At 38.6% G+C, this 8,538-nt stretch overlaps 1 protein-coding gene across 1 annotated transcript in view; it reads right to left on the bottom strand.

The window, feature by feature from the left end:
* The window catches only part of spata17 (spermatogenesis associated 17), a 330,038-nt gene that overhangs the window by 86,275 nt on the left and 235,225 nt on the right, over nucleotides 1-8,538 (bottom strand). The gene's annotated exons all lie outside the window — the stretch shown is intronic.

Consider the following 8,538-nt stretch of genomic DNA (forward strand, 5'->3'; position numbering starts at 1 on the left):
GAGACTCCCGATCCGGCTTGCAAAGGATACTATCTGTCCCCCTAATTATAGAATCCCCTATAACAACTACTTGTCTTTTTGCTCCCCCCTCTTGAATGGCCTTCTCCACCATGGTGCCTTGGTCAGCTGGCTCATCCCTGTCCAGAGCCTTTTCCTCATCCGTACAGGGAGCAAGAATCTCATACCTGTTGGACAAGGTCAAGGGCTGAGGCTCCTGCACTCCTGAACTCAGGTTCCCCCTATCTGCCTCACTTACAGTCACATTCTGATGTCCCTGATCACTAACTGAATGTGAATGAATGTGTACAAACATCTAATATTTCCATTAAATACTACGAATATGCTCATTTAATAAATGTTACTGTTGTGAACTGTCACATCAGTGATTTTAAATAATGCATCACCTCCCTGTTGTTAAGTCACATAATGTCACAACCTAACTGTCTCAATTTACCAAGAGACCAAGGCCACAGCAATCAACTTCCCTATTCTGTACCATTCAGTTGTTAATGTGATGTCAAATCTTGTTGACTTTTACACATTATACTTTCAAACTAATTTCAAAATTAACAGTCATCAAGAGAATCACACAGGGATAAAACATAGCAAATTGAATTGTGAAACTCATATTTTTAAAACTTTATCACAGATTTCCTTTACACATGATGACAAAACTTTCATGTTATCCATAAGTCTCTTAGAAACAAAGTATTGATATCTTCCTTTGATATATACAATGTTAAGACCGGAGGAACTCCACACAAAAAAAAATTTCATTTCAAATCCACTGTTGTAAATCTGAAATGCACAATTCTTCCTGTAACTGACAGGCGCAGTAAGTGACATGAGTTTAAGGGGTTGCATTACAATAATTGTTAAGTGTTGCAGCTAAAATGCTTAAATAAGAAAAATATACTTAGTGTGTAAAAAGGCAATATATCAAACTTTTTATTTAATTTTGATACTTTTTTCATGAATCATTCACTACTTGATCAGCCGATAGTAGTAATAATGAAATGATATTTTAAATTAGAATCTCCAAATACAGTTCTGCACACATAATATTTCAAAATAGCCTAAGCTCTGAAAGCAATTACAGAAACAGCATTAAAATGCCAAGTGCAGCAGAAGCAATTCTGGATCAGTTAAAAAAAGTGATTGATGAAAGTCTAATCCAAGCTGAAGGAACAGTTTTGCAGTGAGCTGTAACCACTCCACACACTTCATTAGGTACCATAATTAGCCTGGTGTTTCAATTTGTTAGAACTGGTGCTGACAATTCTCTTAGAACACAAACATCAAAATGCAGGCCCTCAGACTTCTGAAAAGCAATGATGAGCGGCTTTAATCTAGTGTACATTAACTAAAAGACTAATTACAGTAGATGTGAGCCTGCGTAGTGATTGTCAGTCTGTCTGCCTACATTACATAAAGTACTAGAACAATGACATGGTAGACAGTGTGATGGTTGCAAAAGAGTCTTCAGGCTGGGATATGATGATTATCTGATTATTCAACTGTTAATCAGTTGCAAGTACTTTTGCATTTTAATTTAGAAAATTGCTTTGTGCTAATTCCAAAATGTCCACCAATAGTACATCATGCAAAATGTTGAGAGAATTAAAGTAATAAAAATTGTATATTTTTTGCTAAACCTATCCACCCAAAATAACAAAGAGCCTGAGAAAGTTTAAGTAGTTATGGTACGAGCAACTAGCATTACAGAGTTTGATTCATAATTCCAGCATAAAGCTCAAAATTGAATTCAAAGACTATTAAAATTTATTGCTTGCATAAGAGCAAATGATAATGAAAGTTTTTTATAACATTTGTAGAAAGGCAACAAATCATACCAACATATCAATTAGCCAACTCTTTTCATCTTCAGATTAACTAGGAATGAACAACAAATACTGCATTGTCAGAGTTACCACATCCCAGCAATAGGATAAAACAAATGGAAAAATAGAAAACAGAGAATAATTTTCTAAAAAAAAACAACTTGTACACTTAAAACAAAACAAACAAACTTATGTTGGAAATGTAGTGTTTAGTCCCTGTGTCAGCTATGCTTCATTTGGTAGTACTTTTGCCTCTGAAATAAAGAAATAAGAAATAAGGAGGGAGAAGATTAAATAGGAGCGTAAGCTAGCCAATAATATAAAGGAAGACTGTAAGAATTTCTTTAGATATATAAAGGGCAAAAGAGAAGCAAAAGTGGACATTAGACTGCTGGAAATATGCTGGAGAGACAGTAGTGGGGAAAAAGGAAATGGCTGAAGAACTGAATAATTACATTGCATCAGTTTTCATGGTGCATGACACAAGTAATATTCCAAAAAATTCATAAGAGTGCGGGGGCAGATCAGAGTATGGTGGCCATCACCAAGGAGAAGGTGCTCAACAAACTGAACGGACGAAAGGTGGATAAATCACCTGGACCAGATAGACTCCACCCCAGAATTCTAAGGGAGATAACTGAAGAGATAGTGGAGGTGTTAGTGGTGATCTTTCAGGAACCGTTAGAACCAGGAAGTGTCCCATAGGACTGGAAAATCACTAACATGACACCCCTGTTTAAAAAGGGAGTAAGGAAAAGATGGAAAATTACAGGCCAATTAGCCTAACCTTGGTATTGGGTAAGATCCTGGAATCCATTGTGAAGGATGAGATTTCTGAACACTTAAAAGTGCATTGTAAAATAGGACAAAGTCAGCTTTGTTTGATCAAGGGGAAGTCATGTCTGACAAATTTGCTAGAATTCTTTAAGGAAATAATGATGAGGTTAAAACCAAGGAGAGCTAATGGATGTTATCTACCTGGACTTCAAGAAGGCCTTTGACAAAGTGCCACACAGCAGGCTACTGAGTAAGACAAGGGCCCATAATGTCAGAGGCAAGGTGCTAGCATGCATAGAAGCTTGGATAACTGGCAGAAAGCATAGAGTGGGGATAAAAGTGTCTTTCTCACTTGTTACCTGATGACAAGTTGTGTTCCTCAAGGTTCAGTATTGGGACCACAACTTGTCACTTTATACATTAATGATCTAGATGAAGGAACTGAGGGAATTCTGGCTAAGTTTACAGACAATACAGAGATAGGTAAAGGGACAGGTAGCATTGAGGAGGTGGGGAGGCTGCAGAAGGATTTGGACAGGTTAGAAGAGTGGGCAAAGAAGTGGCAGATGGAATACAATGTGGTAAAGTGTGAGATCATGTACTTTGGTAGGAAGAATAGATGCATGGACTATTTTCTAAATGGGGAGAAAATTCGGAAGTCTGCAGCGCAAAGAGACTTGGGAGTTCTAGTCCAGGATTCTCTCAATGTAAATTTGCAGGTTGAGTCAGCAATTAGGAAGGCAAATGCAATGATGGCATTTATTTTGAGAGGACTTGAATATAAAAGCAGGGGTGTACTTCTGAGGCTCTGGTCAGACTACATTCTGAGTACTGTGCACTTTTAGTCCCATATCTCAGGAAGGATATATTGGCCCTGGAACATGTTCAGAGGAGGTTCACAAGAATGGTCCCAGGAATGAAAAGCTGAACATATGAAGAATGTTTGATGTCTCTGGGTTTATATTTGATGGAGTTTAGAAGGAAGAAGGGTGATCTAATTGAAACATACAGAATACTGAATGGCCTGGATAGAGTAGATGTTGGGAAGATGTTTCCCTTGGTAGGAGAGACTAGGACTTGAGGGCATAGACTTAGAGTAAAGGGAAGACCTTTTAGAACAGAGATAAGGAGAAATGTCTTCAGCCAGAGAATAGTGAATCCATGGAATTCACTGCCACAGAAAGCTGTGGAGGCCAAGTCATTGAGTATATTTAAGACTGAGATAGATCAAGAGAATCCAGGGTTATGGGGATAATGTGAGAGAATGTGGTTGAGAACCTCATCAGCCATGTTTGAATAGTGGAGCAGACTCGATGGGCTGAATGGCCTAATTTCTGCTCCTATGTTTTATGCACAGTTCTGATGGATGTGTGACTAAAAAGAGTTCATACCTCACCATGTGGGAGTTGTGCTGCCACAATCCTCTTTAAGAGTGTGGGGATCTACAAGCCTGTTTGATAATATATAGTAGTGGAAAACCACTTATTATTCTAATTAGAAGAGGTTTTGTATTGAACAGGAAGGCTTTTATCCCATTACAGCAATTAGTTACAGATTATATCGAAGTGATAGCCATTGTTAGAGAAAATACAGAGAGAATCTGGATATTAGGTCTTACTCCTCTGCAGTCTTAAGATGTTCTAGCCATAAGTACATCAGTTCTAATGAAGACACACCAGACTTGAAACGTTAACTCCGGTTCTCCGCATAGATGCTGCCAGACCTGCTGAGTTTCTCCAGCATTTTCTTGTTTCACATTTTCAGCATTCGCAGTTCTTTGTTTTATTCTGATATCTTCTTAGTGAGCATTGCTCATGGCATTCCTCAGATTTCACCCTTCCTGATTTTTACGTATTTATACATGCTTTTGTAAGCATTTCTTTCCGTCACTATAAAACTTTGGCCAGGCCACATTTGAAGCACTGGCTGCAGTTCTGGTTGCCACACTATAGAAAGGAGGTGGATGCTTTGGAGAGGCTACAAAGAGGTTTACCAGGATGTTACCTGGATTGCTGTGTTAGATATATAGAGAAGTTCGACAAACTTTAACCGATTTCGCTAAAGCATCAGAGGCTGAGGGCAACCTGATAGAAGTACATAAGATTATGAAGGGCATGGGTAGAGTGGATCATCTTTTTCCCAGGGTTGAAATGTCAAGTCCTAGAAGGCATAGGTTTAAGATGAGAGGGGGAAAGTTTAAAGGAGATGTACAAGGAAAGTCTTTTTATAAAGAGGGCAGTAGGGGCATGGAACACAGTGCCAAACGAGATGGAAGAAGCAGATATGATAGTTCAGTTTAAGGGGCATTTAGACAGACACTTGAATGGGCGGAGAATAAAAGAATACACACCACATGCAGGCATACGGGATCAGTTTAAAAGAGTATCATAGTAGGCACAGATCCAGTTCCTGTACTGTACTCATTTATGTTTATCATAGAGTCATAGGTTCTATTAATATTATATATTTCCACACTTCACAAATTCAGGTGGTCTGGAGGTTTTAGTATTCTCTCAGAATGCATTCTTTTTGGATTTGGAAAGCTGGTAGATCTCCTGGTTGAAAACTATTGACTTTGATTCTTCTTTTTAGAGTGTGGAGTCTGAAAGTTCCTTGCATCAGTAAGGTACTTATCAGGTTAATCCAAATTAATTCAATTGATCTACAGTGGAATGGCGTTCCTGTGATTCCTTTGATTCACTCCTTTGACTGTATGAATAATAAACTATCTTTGCTGACCTGAAGTTAAATGGATCACTGTGCCTTTCCCATTAAGATCCATTAAATGTACTGATGCTCCTGCTCAAATGTGTCAGCCAACTCACATGGTGACATCTGTTATTGCATTTGGCCTGCTCCTATAGGATTGTTCCTGATATACATCATAATTCCATGGGTATAAATGTGGAGTCAACTTCCTTGGTAGAATGGGAGCTGTGTCTGAGGCGGTGGTTATGGTGATAAGATCACATTGGGGTGAGGTGTATTTGTAATTTAGAAGTCAGCCTTTTTCCTCGGACATGACTTAACTATCCTGTCCCTATTCTCAGCTTTCCCATTCAACTGTGAGTAACTCCATAGCTTGTGACATGTTCAAACCCAGAACTGGCTGTCAAATGGCTGATGCATTCATGAGCAATCTGTGGTCCATTATCTGACACAACCATTTTAGGGATACTAGATGACCACATCTGTAGATATGGTATGCAGCTTCCTAACCTCCATCTATCATAAGAAATGAATCAATGGCAAAAATGTAAGAATTCCTGTCAAAAATAATAGGGTTCCTGGGGAAAATAATGGATAACAGCAACACTAAATGCTCTGGTCTCTCAATAGCACATGTTTCATAATCAGCTTACATCTTCAAATCCTCTTAGACATACCAAGCTACTACACAGTTGACAGAGTTCTGGTTCTGCACTTGGTGATGCACAGGTTGATCTTCTTGTAGTGACTGGAACGAGGTCAGCCAGGTAGACATCATAGAATATGAGGCAGCACCCAAGGAGCAGCGAAATCGACGTTTCGGGCAAAAGCCCTTCATCAGGAATAAAAGGCATTTGCACGAAACATCAATTTTGCTGCTCCTTGGATGCTGCCTGAACTGCTATGCTCTTCCAGCACCACTAATCCAGAATCTGGTTTCCAGCATCTACAGTCATTGTTTTTACCTTTTTACATCATAGAATATGAGTTCCCTGATTGGGACTATTAACCTGGTTGACAGATATTAACAGCAGTGTCAGGGTTCTGTTGATTCTAGGAACTGACTCTAAGCTAGCTGGTCAGTGTCATGTACTATGCATGTGTAAATAAAGGGTGACTTGGTGATGAGATACCAGCCTTTGTGGAGTTATTTCACTTCTCACCTTAACATTACTCTAAGTTGTTTCTAACTTCTACTTCACTTACCATCTGAATGGCTTTCTTGAGAATCAAATCTTTTTTTGACTCTGGTAAATCTGACAACAATTCTCTTTTATGAATTCTGACTTTAAATCACCATCACAATTATATTCCCCAATAGTCTGTAGGGATGGTTAGCTTAGATGGCTGGTCTGCAATGCAGAGTAATGCCAGCAATGTCGGTTCAATTTCTGCATTGGTGAGATTACCATGAAGGACTCTCCTTAACCTTTCTCTTTGCCTAAGCTGTGGTAATCAATGGCAGAGCAGCCTATGGTCCACTTAACTTTTATTTACGGTGGTGACTTTACTTTTATTTTTCCATTAGACTTTGCTCTTTCAAGAAACTTATTTATTCTGAGATTAAAGTAATTGTCGTCAAAAGTATCTGTTGCATCTTTTACAGCTTGGTGAGCTATAATATTATCAATTAAACTCTTAATTGTACAGAGAAGTGTATTTACTTGTTCAGCTTCTGATTTAGTATTTAATTTGGAAGGTGTTTTGAAGAATTAATTTTCTCCATGATGTTCAATTCTGGTAATTATTTTGCACATCTTTGTTTATATCTTCCTGGCAATATATTTCCATGCCATGTCTTTGCATTGTGAATGGTTTTCCTGCTTAAAAGGCTGTACTTATGTGATAACAGTTCTGCTGATCTGTCTTGTTATTTTGAAAGTTTCCTACACTTTGATTCTAGAATGGCGCATTCCCACATTTTTGTGATTAATGTGGAGGTATTTTCCAGTTTAATTGGGAAATTCCCACCTTTCTTTTGCAGCTTGTGTAGATGAATCTCGTTGTTCGTGGTCTTAATAAATGACCTCCATTCCCTTAAAGACTTAACTGAATGAATTTCACAACCTGCACCTTGAATAAATAATGCCAGCTTTATTAAATTATTCCCATTACTTGGTGCTTTAAGAGATGAATCCTACTTCTTTAATGTTTTACTCTCACTGTTAATAGAACTAGTAAGTTTAAAATTTCCACTGTTTGTGTTTTAAATAGATGCTTCCCAACTTCAATGCAATTTTAATGAAGGATGTTGTACCTTTTTATCTCTCTATCACACCAGGTTTAGTTAGATTTCAAAACAGCAGCATTTTTTAATTAATTCAGGCCTGGATTTGTGACCTATGTTTGAACTGCTTTTGTGGTCCTTGATGGACCTTGCTATAGGCATGCCTCATCATGCCTGTTTGCAATGATGCTAACACTTGGTCTAAGCTGGAAGTAGTTTCCGAACCTCTTGCTTTTCCAGCCGGTAAAGTGCATTTCTTGAAGGGATTTCCTAGCCAGCAGGTATTTAAACTTGACCATCAGAGTTTGATGCTTGTCTAAAGCTATTTCAACAGACCACCGATATATAATACTTTGGAGTAACTAATCCTGTTTCTCTAGAGCATTCCCAACTTTCCTGCCACAGCATATCTCTTCCCAGGTCTGAAGAGCTTTAAACATTGACTATAAATACTTTCTTGTTGAGCTTTGTCATAAGGATTTCCTCTGTACAGTTCTTTTTTTTTCTATTTTTTTCTTTTTTTTTCTCTTTTTTTTTTCTTTTTCGGCCAGTGACAAGCACTGCCCTTCACATCAAGGGACAGTGCTGTGTGATCAAAACAGTGAGGGGGAGGGTAGGGACATTCCTCCTTTTTTTTTTATTTTTTTTTTATTTTAACCCTCATACTACCACCTAAGTGCGGTAATGCTTCTGTACAGTTCTTAGGTCTTCAGACCTTCTCTGCCATTGGCTGTATGTATGGACAGGTAACTTAAAGTGCAGATTGACCTTCAAGCCTACCAGCATCTTGTATAAAGCAGGAGAAAGTGAGGACTGCAGATGCTGGAGACCAGAGTTGAAAAGTGTGGTGCTGGAAAAGCGCAGCAGGCCAGGCAGCATCCAAGGAGCAGGAGAAACGATGTTTTGGGCATAAGACCTCCTTCAGGAATGAGGCTGGTTTGCCAAGCAGGCTGAGATAAAAGGTAGGGGGGGGGATTTGGGGGA

The sequence above is a fragment of the Chiloscyllium plagiosum genome, chromosome 9 (assembly GCF_004010195.1).
Source record: "Chiloscyllium plagiosum isolate BGI_BamShark_2017 chromosome 9, ASM401019v2, whole genome shotgun sequence".
Lineage (NCBI taxonomy): Eukaryota > Metazoa > Chordata > Chondrichthyes > Orectolobiformes > Hemiscylliidae > Chiloscyllium > Chiloscyllium plagiosum.